The sequence below is a fragment of the Eschrichtius robustus genome, chromosome 2 (assembly GCF_028021215.1).
Source record: "Eschrichtius robustus isolate mEscRob2 chromosome 2, mEscRob2.pri, whole genome shotgun sequence".
NCBI lineage: Eukaryota > Metazoa > Chordata > Mammalia > Artiodactyla > Eschrichtiidae > Eschrichtius > Eschrichtius robustus.
This window is the reverse complement of record NC_090825.1, coordinates 176,338,008-176,354,255: the sequence shown is the minus strand read 5'-3', so window position 1 is coordinate 176,354,255 and position 16,248 is coordinate 176,338,008. Positions and strand designations below refer to the sequence as shown.

The 16,248-nt window shown below is 42.5% G+C and overlaps 1 long non-coding RNA gene across 1 annotated transcript; it reads left to right on the top strand.

Moving 5' to 3' along the window:
• Window positions 1–116: 116 nt before the first annotated feature.
• LOC137759114 (uncharacterized) lies at window positions 117–15,936 on the top strand. The gene is made up of 3 exons (XR_011073037.1): window positions 117–202; window positions 7,879–7,942; window positions 15,867–15,936. It is a non-coding gene; the product is annotated as an uncharacterized lncRNA (long non-coding RNA).
• The last annotated feature ends 312 nt before the right edge of the window (window positions 15,937–16,248 follow it).

Here is a 16,248-nt window from a genome sequence, read left to right as displayed (position 1 = left end):
AAGGGGAGGATACCGACTCTAGGCGGCGCCTGGAGCATGCGCACTCGCTCGTCTCCCGCCGAGCGTGTGCGCATGTGCCTGGGGCGCCTGGAGGCGGTTCGGAGGAGGCAGGGCGAGAGAGAGGACGCGGTGACCAGGTGCGCGTGGGGAAACGTCAGACCCTTAGAGCTTTGCAGGTGCCGGACTGCGAATACATCACCCGGTAAAATCCTCAAAAGTTGTGGGCAACTTAAATTGACCTCAGAGTCAAAGGCTTTTTGCCAATTATGGACACACACACGCACACACACACCCCCACTCATAATATCAATTACCATCATTCTTTCACGAAAGAGAGGTCATTTAAAAACTTTTGTTGTTGTTGTAAGTATATGTAACATAAAATTTACCATTTTACCATTTGTAAGTGCACAGCTCAGTGGCATTAAGTACATTCACACGGTTTGGCAACCATCCCCACTATCCATCTCCAGAACTTTCTCATCCTCCCAGACTGAAACTCTGTCCCCATGAACCACTGACTCCCTATTCTACTCCCCCAGGCTACCACTACTTTCTGCCTCTATGAATTGGAAATCATACAATAAATACATACATATGATTGTAATCATACAATCATACATATGATTCCATAAAGTGGAATCATACAATATTTGTCCTTTTGTGACTGTCTTATTTCACTCAACATAGTGTCCTCAAGGTTCATCCATGTTGTGGCGCGTGTCAGAATTTCCTTCCTTTTTAAGGCTGAATAATATTCCTCTGTATGGTTGGACCATGTTTTGTTTATCTGTTTACCCAGTGATGGACATTTGGGTGTTTCCACCTTTTGGCTGTGATGAATAGTGCTGCTATGAATATGGGTGTACCAATATCTGTTCATATCCCTGCTTGCAATTCTTTTGGATATCTACTTAGAAGCGGAATTGCTGGATCATATGGTGTTTCTATGTTTAATTTTGAGGGATCATACTGTTTTCCACAGCGGCTACACCATTTTATGAGAAAGGTCATTTTTAACACAAACTAAAAAAAAAAAAAAAAGGAGGCAGTATATGGCGCAGAATAAAGGCACAGCCATTTAAATGGGAAAATGTTGGCTTCATGAAAAACTCACCACATTGCTTTTTTTGGCTCACATCTATGAGCACCTGTGTGCATTTCATGGTAGGGTGCATCCTCACGTGGGAGGAAACAGAGAGGAAGGTTCAGTCCACCTCTTTTAGGTCCAACCCAGGTCCCCTGGTCCCCCTGGCTCAGCCCTGCCCACTTCCTGTCCAGCAGCCCTGCAGTCATTCTTTTAACAGTTAATTTGCAAGCCTTTTAGGTGCTAGACCCGCGCTGGGCACTGAGAGATACAATGTTTAAGAAAATAAAAAAAATAAATAAAAAAAAGAAAATAGCTACATAATCTAAATATACATAATTGCAAAATGTGACAATGGTCTAAAAATGCAAAGATGTAACCATAGCTCTCCCCTGATGAAAACTGCTCCCAGACACTGCCTGCCCCTCCACTTTTACAATCTGAGCCGTGTTTGTTTTGCCTCTCACCGCTCCCAGTCGCTCATCCAAAATTCAGAAGAATGCTCATCTAGCCTCAAATAATGCCATGACCTTTCCCAGATCTGGGCGTTTCCAATGTCTTTCTGTTCTGCAAAATGATTTCTCTATAATTTTATTTTATTTTAGGCTATATATACGTATAGTCTTTTTTATTGAGCTGTAACTTACATGTAATAAACGCACAGTTCTTGAATGTTCAGTTCCTTGAGCTTTTATAACTGTATACACCCATGAAACCATTCCCGGAAACAAGATGCAGAACGTTTCCATCACTCCAGAAAGTTTTCTCGGTGTCCTATTCAGTTAATCCCCCTTGCCCCAAGCAGCAGTGGTGTGCTGGTAAATGTTTAACGATGGGCTTGTGAAACGAGAGATTGAGAGAGAGAGAGAGAGAGAGAGAGAGAGAGAGAGAGAGAGGCTGCTTTGTAATCTGTAGTACTTGTCCTTTTCTGTGGTGTATATATTCCCACCGAGACTTATTTCCATCTACCATGAAGTTGGAAAGGATGGTAACAATAGGCACCTATGAGCCAGGACAAGCTGGCTGCAGCCCCCTACTCCCCTACAGGCACCTTAGATTCTGATTTCTATCCCCAGAGATTAGTTTTGCATGTTCTAGAGCTTTGTGGAAATGGAATTGTACAGTATGTACTCTTGTGCCCGACTTCTTTTGCTCAGCAAAATATTTTGGCCATTCATCCATGTGATTGCATGTAACAGTAATTTGGTTTTTTCCTTGCTGTATGTATGATATTCCATCGTGTGTATTTGGGGGACTGCCCTTCATGTAGACCAATCAATTAGTTCTTTTTTTTTAATTGAAGTATAATCAATTTACAATGTTTCAGGTGTACAACAAAGTGATTCAGTTATGTATATATTATAATATATATTTTTTCAGATTCTTTTCCATTATAGGTTATTAAACAATAAATATAGGTCCCTGTACTATACAATAGGTCCTTGTTGTTTATTTTATGTATAGTGGTGTGTATCTGTCAATCCCAAATTCCTAATTTATCTCCCCCCCTTCCCCTTTGGTAACCATAAGTTTGTTTTCTATGTCTGTGAGCCTGTTTCTGTTTTGTAAAGAGGTTCATTTGTATCATTATTTTTAGATTTCACATATATGTGACATATGATATTTGTCTTTGTCTGACTTAGTATAATAATCTCTAGGTCCATCCATGTTGCTGTAAATGGCATTATTTCATTCTTTTTTTTTTTTTTTTTTAATGGCTGAGTTAAATTAGTTCTTGAGGAGGATCAAGGGATCAAATCTTTTCTAATGAGCAGAATTTTCTCCTCAATTCCTAGTTGGGGGCTCAGCGTACATTAAATCTGATTCTCCTTGTTCCTTTCAGTTCCCTATTTCTTGGAATTCCCAATACACCCTGCTTGTTTCTGGCGTATGGCTCTTGCTGCATTCTGATTCCCTTCCCTGCTCTCTTATTCTATCTTCCCTTCTAGTTATGAACATTTTGAAGGCAAGGAAGATGTTGGATTTGTCTCTTCCTCTAACAGTCCAGCTCCTTGGATAGTGGAACCCTCCGAATATATGCTACTTGAATTAATGAAATGGGTGCTCCTGTCCTTGGGAGGCGAACTTCCTGCTAATCACCTAATGCTCAGCCCTTGTTATAGAACATGAGCTTTTATTGTTGCGATTACAGCAGACTTGCCCTCCACCCCCTTCTCTATCTTGACCACGGAGTACGTTTTGCTCTGTAACCTCACCCTGTTACCTATCTCTCTGCTTATCCTTGGTTCCAATCACATCTTTCTTGATACATCTGTTCCCTGGTCCCAGAGACTTGGATCTCTCTGAAATCTCCCCCTCCCCATGGAAATTAATTTCTAATAGCTTTGTTGATAGATTCAATCCAAAGTGACGTTTATCTCACTCAGGAACAATTTAGCATTAACATCACATGTGTACACTCTGCCTATCTCGGAATGCACCCTGAACTTTATCTCTCTCACCTGGGCAATGGATTAACTGAAGAACGGCTGACCTGACCCCTTTGCATACTGCAGTTGAGCTCTATCTAGACTACCTACAACCCAGCAATTCTACCCCTAGGCATATGCCCTTGTATAACCAGGAGACACATACACTAATGTTCTCTGTGGCAAAAATCTGGAAACAACACGAATATCCATTGATGGAAAAATGGAAAATTATGTTCCAGTATAGTCCCCAAAGAAATATTAGGGAGCAGTAAACTCACAAATGACAACAACAACGTAAAAAAGTCTTAGAAACAGAAAGTTACAGAAGACTTTTTACGACACCATTTTTTTTTTTTTTTTAAGATTTTATTTAATTTTGGCTGCATTGGGTCTTTGTTGCTGTGTGCGGGCTTTCTCTAGTTGTGGTGAGCGGGGGCTACTCTTCGTTGCAGTGTGCAGGCTTCTCATTGTGGTGGCTTCCCTTGTTGCGGAGCATGGGCTCTAGGCGCGCGGGCTTCAGTAGCTGTGGCATGTGGGCTCAGGAGTTGTGGCTCATGGGCTCTAGAGTGCAGACTCAGTAGTTGTGGTGCACGGGCTTAGTTGCTCCGCAGCATGTGGGATCTTCCCGGACCAGGGCTCAAACCTGTGTCCCCTGCATTGGCAGGCAGATTCTTAACCACTGCGCCACCAGGGAAGTCCCCATCACCTCAGTTTTTTTTTAAAGGTAAAAAGTATTTATACTCAAAACATCACATCCTAATTATATTTTGCTATTACATATGCTTTTTAATTTGCTTTGATTTTCACCTATTTTCATTGTTTTTGTTATTGTATCTGTTTGGTGGAAATATGATGGGGAGGTACTTTCTGTATCTTTTTAACTTTGTGTCATTGACATCACATTGGTAGATTGAAATGGTCCCTAGTGAGAGTATTTACACCCTGGAAATTGGCAAATGATACAAATGAGGGCTTGATTTATTGTGTTTTTGATTGCACAGAATGAGTCAGAAAATATTTTGGTAAAGGATCAGTCAATATTTTCTGCTTTGTGGGCCCTACGTCTCTATTGCATGTCTGTACGGCGGAGAGAGCAGCCACAGACCACACTAACCAAATGGGCATGGCCACGTGCCAATAAAACTTTATTTACATAAACAGGCAGAAGATCATAGCATGCCAACTCCTGGTTTAGGCTTTAAAAAGTGGTGGACGGGGCTTCCTTGGTGGCGCAGTGGTTGAGAATCTGCCTGCCAATGCAGGAGACTACGGGTTCGAGCCCTGGTCTGGGAAGATCCCACATGCCGTGGAGCAACTAGGCCCGTGAGCCACAACTGCTGAGCCTGCGCGTCTGGAGCCTGTGCTACGCAATAGGAGAGGCCGCGACAGTGAGAGGCCCGCGCACCGCGATGAGGAGTGGCCCCCGCTTGCCACAACTGGAGAAAGCCCTCGCGCAGAAACGAAGACCCAACACAGCCATAAATAAATAAATTAAAAAAAAAAAAAAGACTTTCTAAAAAAAAAAAAAAAAAGTGGTGGAGAAAAGTTAATAATGCAGATTAAATGTCAAAATGTGTGTGTCTACCATTGTTAGGTTGTGACTAGCACACACACACACACAGAAATGGAAAGATATTTTCCAGTATTCAAAAACCGTTATATGATTCACCAAAGAAAACATTCACATTATTGATGAACAAGTGAAATTCCAACATACATCTTCACTTTCACGTTACTTATTAACATAAATGAAAAATATTGCCAACGTTCATGTCAGAACTACACTTGTTCCATTATTTGCCACCAGAGGTTGGCTATGGATACAAGAGTTTGGCAGAAATCAACCAAAACCTATTCTGAGATTCAAGTGGCTATAGAGAATTTATAATACGATATTGTATATGTGATTATTATCTGTAAATTGTGTCCTACACCTCCTTTATATCGTTAACATTTAAAAATATATATTAGGGACTTCCCTGGTGGTGCAGTGGTTGGGAATCCACCTGCCAATGCAGGGGACACGGGTTTGAGCCCTGGTCTGGGAAGCTCCCACATGCCACGGAGCAACTAAGCCCATGCGCCACAACTACTGAGCTTGCGCTCTAGAGCCCATGAGCCACAACTCCTGAGCCCACATGCCACAGCTACTGAAGCCCGCACGCCTAGAGCCCGTGCTCTGCAACAAGAGAAGCCACCACAATGAGAAGCCCATGCACCATAACGAAGAGTAGCCCCCGCTCGCCGCAACTAGAGAAAGCCCACGTGCAGCAACGAAGGCCCAAGGCAGCCAAAAAATATAAAATTAATAATAATAATAATAAATATATATATTATATAATGCATGTATATTATACACATGTATATTTGACATATAGAGATGTCTGCAATGCATGTATATTATACACGTGTAATGTATATTCAACATATAGAGATGTCTGCAATGCATGTATATTATACACGTGTAATGTATATTCAACATATAGAGATGTCTGCAATGCATGTATGTTACACATGTATAATATATATTAGATATACAGAGATATCTAAATTCCCTTCCAAGAGAGCCGGTCGTTAAACACAGACCAGCACACCACTACTTTTACACATTGGGGAGCTGAGATAGTCCTCCACCAAAACGGTGTGCATTCATTCAACTAACATTTATTGAGTGTCTACTCCCTGCCGGGCAGAAAGACCTACCCCAGGGGATATGGATATTCACTAATTACTTCAACAGAAATGTCTGTGATCATTCCCTGCATCAGCTTCGATCCAGATACTTAGCTATTCAGAGAGAGAAAGGGATATGGGGTTGAGCAAAAACTCAGGAAGTAGCAAATAAGTGGACAAAAGCACAGAGGGCCCATCTCTGTGATGCCATCCCTAGAGGGTTTTTTGTGTGTTTTTTGCTTGTTTTTTTGGTTTGTTTTTCATTTCGTTTTCTTGGTGGCCGCACCACGGTGGCTTGAGGGATCTTTGTTCCCCAGCCAGGGATGGAACCTCAGACCTGGGCAGTGAAAGTGCAGAGTCCTAACCACTGGACTGCCAGGGAATTCCCATCTCTTTCTTTCTTTCTTTCCTTCTTTCTTTCTTCCTTCTTTTCTTCCTTTCTTTTCTTTCTTTCTCTTTTCTTTCCTTCCTTCCTTTCTTTCTTTCTTTCTTTCTTTCTTTCTTTCTTTCTTTCTTTCTTTCTTTCTTTCTTTCTTTCTTTCTTTCTTTCTTTCTTTCCCCTTCCTTCCCTCCTTCCTTCCTTTTTACCTCCTTTTATTATTTGATTATTTTTCTTGAGATATAATTGACATGTAACATTATATTAGTTTCAGGTGTACGACCTAATGATTTGGCTTATGTATATATTGAGAAACGATCACCACAACAAGACTAGTTAACATCCGTCACCACACATAGTTAACAAACACCTTTTTTTTTCTTGTGATGAGAACTTTTAAGACCTCCTCTCTTTGCAACCTTCAAATATACAACACAGTACTATTACCTATAGTCACCATGCTGTACATTATGTCCTCAGGACTCATTTTATAATTGGAAGTTTGTACCTTTTGACACCTTTCACCCATTTCTTGCCCCTCCTATCCCCGCCCCTAGAGTTGTTTTTCTTTTTTAATGATGTTGTATCATGTCCTGACCAATGGATGGGCAAGATGATATCTATTTTACAGCTGTGCCAAAAGGGTCCATGCAGATGAATAAGAATTAGGAGGAATGTGGAAAAGGAGTTTGACTTGGGGCAGGGGTGTTTAATAGGTGAAATTTACTTTTTGCCTTCCCTTTATTTATTTATTTCATAGCACTATTATTTAGTAAGAAACAGATAAGCATTGTCTTTTAAAATTTATTATTATTTTTTTAAATTGAGGCATCATGTATGTAATGCAAAATCCACCCTTTTAAAGTGTATGGGGACTTCCCTGGCGGTCCAGTGGTAAAGACTCCGTGCTTCCACTGCAGGGGACACGGGTTCGATCCCTGGCTGGGGAACTAAGATCCTGCATGCTGCGTGGCGAGGCCAAAAAATTATAAAAAAATAAAATACAGTGTACGAATCAGTGGTTTTTAGTATATTCACTGTGTTGTGCAACCCTCACCGCTATCTAGTTCCAGAACATTCCATCACCCCCAAAAGAAACCCCGTTCCCATTAGCCGTCGCTCCCCAGCCCCCGGAAACTTGCTTTTCTGCCTCCAGTTTGCCATCAGCTTCTGACTGTGCCCATAAATGTCTGCGGAAGGGATGAAGTCAAATGGAGTTTTGATGGGATGTTGTAATCACTCCGATCAAAGTCCCAAACTCAAGGTTTCTAGAGTGAGCGATGACTTTATTTTTTCTTTTTTTACAGGGGCAATTAAAAATCTCCGGGGCTTGGCAAGATCAGATGGTTGGGTGCAGATTTCTCTCTCAAGGTCGGTACCTCAGGTGACCTTCAGTTTATGAAGGTGTTTCTTCATCAGTCTGATATCTTTCTTCCTTCCTTCCTTTTTTTTTTTTTTTATAAATTTTTTTATTTTTATTTTTGGCTGCGTTGGGTCTTTGTTGCTGCACGCAGGCTTTCTCTAGTTGCGCTGAGCGGGGGCTACACTTTGTTGTGGTGCGCGGGCTTCTCATAGCAGTGGCTTCTCTTGTTGCAGAGCACGGGCTTCAGGCGCGCGGGCTTCAGTAGTTGTGGCTCGCGGGCTCAGTAGTTGTGGCTCGCAGCCTCTAGAGCACAGGCTCAGTAGTTGTGGCGCACGGGCTTAGCTGCTCCACAGCATGGGGGATCCTCCCAGACCAGGGCTCGAACCCGTGTCTCCTGCGTTGGCAGGCGGATTCTTAACCACTGCACCACCAGGGAAGCCCCTTCCTTTCTTTTTTAATATTTGTTTATTTATTTAGGCTGCGCCGGATCTTAGTTGCAGCACGCCGGATCTTCGTTGCAGAACGCAGGATCCTTTAGTTGCGGCATGCAGACTCTTAGTTGCGGCATACATGCGGGATCTAGTTCCCGACCAGGGATCAAACCTGGGACCCCTGCATTGGGAGCGCGGAGTCTTACCCGCTGGACCACCAGGGAAGTCCTGTTTCCTGTAAAGCATCAGAAACATTGTTCAGATAATTCAGCAAAGGAGGAGTCCCTCAGAAACATGGGGCCTTGGAAAACTCATCTCACCCCTCTGGGTCTCAGTTTCCCCTTTGGCAACACCATTTCCTCCTTTGACACGAGAGCAGGGCTCTGCAAACTTTTTCTGTAAAGGACCAGATAATAAATATTTTCAGTTCTGAGGGCCAGTCTCTGTCGCAAAAATATAGAGACAAATGGGTGTGGCCAGGTGACACTGACATTTGCATTTCATATAATTTTCAGTAACAGAAAATATTCTTAAAACTTTTTCTCAACCGTTAAAGAGTGTAAAATGCATTCTTGAAGACAATACAGCAGCAGGTGGTGAGCTGGCTTTGGCCCGTGGGCTGTGGTTTGCCAACTCCTGATCTAGGGCATCAGGACATTGGTTACATTCGAGGCATTTGGGGTATAAGATGTGGCATGTTCCTCATAACTAAGTTAAGGCAAATCATTCATTCATTCAACAGCTATAGCAGTTCGTTCAAATTTTTATTGAACCCCTACTCTGTACCAAGCTCTCATGGAGCTCACGGTCTGATAGGGAGAAATAGGCCACAAACAGATAAAAAACAGTATGTCCCATTTCAGCAAGTGCCGCGGAAGAAAAATAGCGAATGCAAGAGAAGAGGAAACACAGAAGCTGGGAATAGGGCAAAAGTCACAGTTTTACATAGGATGTCAGGGACTTCCCTGGGGGTGCAGTGGTTAAGAATCCACGCTCCCAATGCAGGGGGCCTGGGTTTGATCCCTGGTCAGGGAACTACGTCCCACGTGCATGCCGCGACTAAGGAGCCCGTGAGCCTCAACTAAGACCCGGCACGACCAAATAAATAAATAGGATGCCAGGGAAGGTCTCATTGAGAAGGTGACATTTGGCAAAAGCAGAAAAAGTTGGGAGTGTGCTCCATCGAGATCTGGAAGAAGAGTTTTGAGGCAGACGACACAGCCCGTGCAAAGGTCCTGGGGCAGGACTGCACCTGGCGTGTTGGAGGGACAGCCAGGAGGCCCGGGTGGCCGGAGCAGAGTGAGGCAGACTGGATAAGACTGCTGATGGCTGGACGTGGGGTGTGAGGGAAAGAGGAAACTCAAGGACAACCCAACGTTTTGACCTTGAGCACTGGAAGGCTGGAGCTTCCGTTTAGTGAGACAGGAGGGGCGGCAGGAGGAGCAGGTTTGGGGGAATGGCAGGTGCTCAGTCAGCCACGCTGAATTTGGGAGGCTTGTGAGACGCCCGCATGGAGATGGCAAAAGGCAGTTGGATATGCAGGCCATTTGCCAACCTTCAGCAGTTAACCCTGTAAACAAGGTCAGACTTCTAGAAATGACAGGCGTAGCAGAAGCACTTGCTGCATTTGCGGTAGAGACTAAGCTAGTTTTTGTTTGTTTCCTTGTTTTGTTTTTGGCCATGCCCCACTGGCATGTTGGATCTTAGTTCCCGGAGGAGGGATCGAACCCGGACCCCCTGCAGTGGAAATGCGGAGTCTTAACCACTGGACCGCCAGGGAAGTCCCTAAGCTAGTTCATTTTGAATCTAATAACTCACATCTGATATCTTGGAGAGGTGGTACTGGACTTTATAAATAATCACAGCTTTTTGGGGGGAGAAAGGTCCAAGCATTATTCTAATATTTGAGAAGGAATGGGTAACGTCTTATTACATCAGGTAAATATTTGATAAATATTTGATGGGGAAAATGAATGAATAAATGAGTGATGAAGGAAGGAGGGCTCTGAAAAAGAGTGATTTGTCTTCCCAAAAGTCCCTGGCACAGCTGGCATGTTTGCCCTCTCCCGGGAGGACTGTCTTCCTTGCTGACTGCCATGCTGGTGATGCTCTGCTCACATCCCAAAACGCAATGGTTACACCTTCCCTCTCGTGAGCCACACAGAAAATCCCTAATTTGTAGCATCTGCCGATTTCTGAGGTGTAAATACCCCAACCTTGGCCAATTTCAATCTACCTGTGTGATGTCATTGAATCTCACCAGCCAGAGGAAGCCAGCTCCAGCTCACCACTGTACCTGAGTCTTTTCGGGCCTTGGCCCCAACATCATCTCTTAGCCTGAGTGTATATATTACCTATCTCCTCTGTCCTTCTATGTCTTCAGTGTGAAATACTAGCCAGTTCCTGCAGATGTTGGATGAAATGATGTGGATCAAAATACTTCGGGAGAGGGACTTCCCTGGTGGTCCAGCGGTTAAGACTCTGGCTCCCAATGCAGGGGGGCGAGGGTTCGATCCCTGGTCAGGGAACTAGATCCCTCATGCCGCAACTAAAGATCCCTCATGCTGAAACTAAATATCCCACACTCCACAACCAAGATCCCGCATGCCCCAACTAAGACCCGGCTTAGCCCAATAAATAAATAAATATTTTTAAACAACACTTTGGAAGGGCAAAGAATGGCATGCTACACAAATGCAAGGCGTACGTACAGATAAAAAGCACAAATTAAGAGGTGGTGTGTATACACACCAAGGGGCTTTGGAAAGTAACGAAGCTGTTCAAATTTGTCGACATCTTTGACACCGACTGCATGGGATTTAATTCATTGAGAGTCCTAGTGTGTAAAATATGGTGGGAGAGTAGGAGCATGGCCCCAGGAGGGGGGAGTCCTGGAGACCTTGGCAGGGGGCAGGGGGAGGAATCAGGACAAGGAGGAGGCACAAAAATAACCTCCCACTCCTCCCCACTTCCCAGGAGACCTGGGGGGGGTGGGGGTGGGGCGGAGAGCGTGGGCGGGGCCGCCAGGGAAGGAGGTTGAGAAGGCAGTTGCTCGCGGGATCCACTAGAGGGCGCCAAGGACTGAGAAGTTGACCGGTCTGCCCCAGCCTCAGACCTGGCCTGGGTGGGAAGGGGAGGGGTCCACTGGGTGACGCTGGGCAGCTGTCTATAGAAGAGGACCTGGGGGCCTAAGTCTCTGAACATGGACTTCCAGAGTTGGGGGTTTGGAGGAGAGGGGTTGAAAAATTAGAGCAGCAGTCTGCAAAATTTTAAAGGGCCGCGTAGCAAATAGTTTAAACACAGCCCGTCACAATTAGTCAACTCTGCCCTTCTAGTCCCAAAGCAGCCACAGACCATACAGTCCCTAAATGGGCGTGCTGTGCGCCAACGAAATTTTATTTTTGGAGGCTGAAATTTGCATTTCATGTAATTTTCCTGTGTCGCGAAATAATTTTTTCCTATATTTTTAAAGCGAAATAATTATTCTACATTTTAAAATTATTTGAAAATGCAAAAGCTGGTCTTTGCTCTCAGTCTTTACAAAGACAGACTATGGGGGTATAGTTTGTCAATGGACTATGGATGATAATAAATATTTGTCTGACACTAGGAACCAGGTATTAAGTGCCTAAATGCAGTGGCTTACATAGCGCATTTAAAAGCTGGAGGAAATCTTGTTTTAACACTCACTCCTCTATGAGCCAGAAAGTTTCAGTAACAATTATGCAAAGCAACCAATAATTGTAATAGCCATAAGAGAAATATAAAGTGAAATTTTTTTCTTTCATTGAACACCAGCTATATAATCACACCAGTAACATACGTAAAATAAATATCCCAGTCCAATATATACACTACCAAATGTTAGATAGATAGCTAGTGGGAAGCAGCCACGTAGCACAGGGAGATCAGCTCGGTGCTTTGCGTCCACCTAGAAGGGTGGGATAGGGAGGGTGGGAGGGAGATGCAAGAGGGAGGACATATGGGGATATATGTATATGTATAGCTGCTTCACTGTGTTATACAGCAGAAACTAACACACCATTGTAAAGCAATTATACTCCAATAAAGATGTTAAAAAATTAAATAAATAAATAAATATCCCAGTCCAATAAAGGGAAAAAGGTGATGAATGGATACATTTTAATTCCATTAATGAATTTTTTTTTAAAGAAAAACTTCTCTTTACATGTAGGTACATATCTCTACTGATCTGTTGCAGCAATGAATAATAGCTTTACAGTTTAATAAGTTCAAATCATCAAACAAGAATAATAATTTAAAGGAGGAAATTATTGATATTTCCATTTTAAAGATACGGCTCAAATCCAGTAAAAATGAATTAAAATTTGAGCTTGCCAAACAAAAATATTATAATTTGCAATTGGTGCACTGTCTAAACTTTTAAACAGAAATAGAAGGTCCAAGTGGTCAGATAGGGAAAAAAAAAAAAAAAAGTGAAGTAGCTCAAACTCTGTTTCTTTGCATTTAAAATCACTGGCCCATCACTGTTTATTTCAAATCTACTGTTTAAACACAAGATCGTGTAATACCACAAGGGTTGGAAATATGAACTGTGTCCAAAGAGAACCCAAAAGAATTAGGATCGTTAAGAACTAACTCTTCAAATGAATGTGTGTAGCTGAGTCTGTGTGTGTCTGGAGCCAAATGCATTGCATGAAGTTCTCCAAATTCACTTCCATGTACAATACAATGTTTATTAAAGGATAAGTAATAAAATGTGCTAATTCAAAACTTCCAGTGGTTAAACCACAGCAATTGTTCAGACCAAGAGTGGACAGACCATGACTTGCCAGCCAAATCCAGCTTATTTTTGTAGGAGCTAAAGAGGGTTTTTGTTTTTGTTTTTTTTTAACTAGTTGGGAAAAAAATCAAAAGTAGAGGGACTTCCCTGGCGATCCAGTGGTTAAGACTTCGCCTTCCAATGCAGGGGGTGTGGGTTCGATCCCTGGTTGGGGAGCTAAGATCCCACATGCCTCGCGGCCAAAAAACCAAAGCATAAAACAGAAGCAGTATTATAACAAATTCAAGGAAGACTTTAAAAATGGTCCACATCAAAAAAAAAAAATCTTAAAAAAAAAATCAAAAAGAGAATAATATTTCACATGTGCAAAATATAGAGGATTCGAATATCAGTGTCCATAAAAAGAGCTTTCCTGGCACTGGGCCATATTCATTGATGAATTGTCTGCAGTGGCTTTCTTGCTGGGATCACAAGCTGAGTAGTTGCCATCTGGCCCAAAGAGCTGAAAATATTTACTATCTGGCCCTTTATGGAAAAACTTTGCTCACTCCCTGGTTTAGACCAATAAAAGATTTCTTAGGGGGAGATTATTTTGACACTGACATTGTTCAGCATTGTCTATGCACGTTGATAAAAAAATAATAATAAAATCAGGTTTATTATCAGTTTTTGAATTCTCTGCAGACAATGGACTCCCCTTTTTTTACTTCAGATTTTCTTTTTTATAAATTGAAGTGTAGTTGATTTACAATGTGTGTTAGTTTCTGGTGTACAGCAAAGTGTATCAGATAGATACACTTCTCAGATTCTTTTCAGATTCTTTTCCATTATGGTTTATTAAAAGATATTGAATATAGTTTCCTGTGCTATACAGTAGGACCTTGTTGTTTATCTATTTCATATATAGTAGTTTGTATCTGCTAATCCCAAACTCCTAATTTATCCCTCCCCCACTTCCTTACCCCTTTGGTAAACATATGGTTACCCCTTTGGTAACCATACGTTTGTTTTCTGTTTTGTAAATAAGTTCATTTGTATCATATTTTAGATTCCACATGTAAGTGAAATAATATGATATTTGTCTTTCTCTGCTTGACTTACTTCACTCAGTATGATAATCTCTAGGTCCATCCATGTTGCTGCAAATGGCATTATTTCATTCTTTTTTTATGGCTGAGTAGTATTCCATTGCATATATACCACATCTTCTTTATCCATTCATCTGGTGATGGACATTTAGGTTGTTTCCATGTCTTGGCTATCGTAAATAGTGCTGCTGTGAACATTGGGGTGCACGCGTATTTTAGAATTAGAGTTTTCTCTGGATATATGCCCAGGAGTGGGATTGCTGGATCATATGGCAACTCTAGTTTTAGTTTCTTAAGGAATCTCCATACTGTCCTCCATAGTGGCTGCACCAGTTTACATACCCACCAACAGTGTAGGAGGGTTCTCTTTTCTCCACACCATCACCAGCATTTTTTTATCTGTAGACTTTTTGATGATGGCCATTCTGAACAGTGTGAGGTGATGCCTCATAGTAGTTTTGACCTGAATTTCTCTAATAATTAGCAATGTTGAGCATCTTTTCATGTGCCTATTGGACATCTATATGTCTTCTGTGGAGAAATGTTGATTTAGGTCTTCCACTCATTTTTTGTTTGGGTGGTTTGGTTTTTTTTATTATTGAGTTATACGAGCTGTTTGTATATTTTGGAAATTAATGGGCCTCTTTTTTGATAGCACCTGGGGTGGGCTGCTCCCCTCGCCCCAGCCGTGGTATGCCACCGCTCACGTGTAAGAGCTCATTGGATCTTTACTATTATCCCCATTTTGGGAGGAGTAGAGGCACAGAGAGGCCAAATAACTTGCCCAGGGTCACGTGGCTTGCAAGAGGAGGAGCTGGAATTGAATCCAGAGAGCCATAACCATGACATTCGCTCTGTGCTAGATGACATGACAAAGCCCCGGCCTGTTGTTGCCATGAGCACTGCTACCTGGGGTTGACTCTGGCTCACCCCGGGGGCAACTCTGACTTAGCTTTGCTGCCTTGAATTTCAGCGTCACTGCTTACAAGCTGCTTGGGCGAGAGCATCCCCTCCCCGAGCCTCAGTTTACTTATCTGCAAAATGGGTATTTACAAAGTTCCCAACTCATTTGGGGTTTTTGGAGGATCAAGTTTATTTGTGTACTTTGCACGGTGCCTGGCACAGTGAGTGATCAATAAATTTTAGCTGTGGTTTTTTTTTTTTTAATTTTTTTTTTTTTTTAGGTTTACTTACTTATTTATTTATTTATTTATTTACTTTTGGCTGTGTTGGTCTTCGTTTCTGTGCGAGGGCTTTCTTTATTTGCGGCAAGTGGGGGCCACTCTTCATCGCGGTGCACGGGCCTCGCATTATCGCAGCCTCTCTTGTTCAGGAGCGCAGGCTCAGCAGTTGTGGCTCACGGGCCCAGTTGCTCCGTGGCATGTGGGATCTTCCCAGACCAGGGATCGAACCTGTGTCCCCTGCATTGGCAGGCAGATTCTTAACCACTGCGCCACCAGGGAAGCCCTTTAGCTGTGGTTTTGATGAGACTGGGCGCCCAGACCCAGAAGCTGGGCCTAGGAGAAATGGCATTGTTTTTCGTGGAGAAGGGAAGTCCAAGAGAGTCGGGGGGTGGTGGGGGCGGTTTGAGAGAATTCAATGCACAGAGTGAGTTCTCCGTGCATGTTTGTTTGTTTGTTTGTTTCAGAGGCCCCGCTGGGATTCTCCATGCACGTTTGCATGCAAATTGCATATACAAAATAAACCCTAATGAAAGGTAAGAAATGACTTCCTTTTCAATCCTTTTTTAAACTGTTTGATTCTATAAAGAAGCACTCAAATTGGGTGCTGTTGTGTCCTTAACACCTTTTTGCTGAGTTCTCAACAGAGTCACCTAATCCAGAACCTTCCACAGGCAACAGTAGCTGTCTAGAATATAATAACATTGTTTATTTTGTTTTGCATCTGTTTTAGGCACCTGATACTTAAAAAAAAAAACAAAACCCTGGTGTTATAATGTTTCCTTTTAAGATACATTTGTTGAAGAAAGTTTAGTACCGTCTTCAGCATTATTATGTATTTGGCTTGTT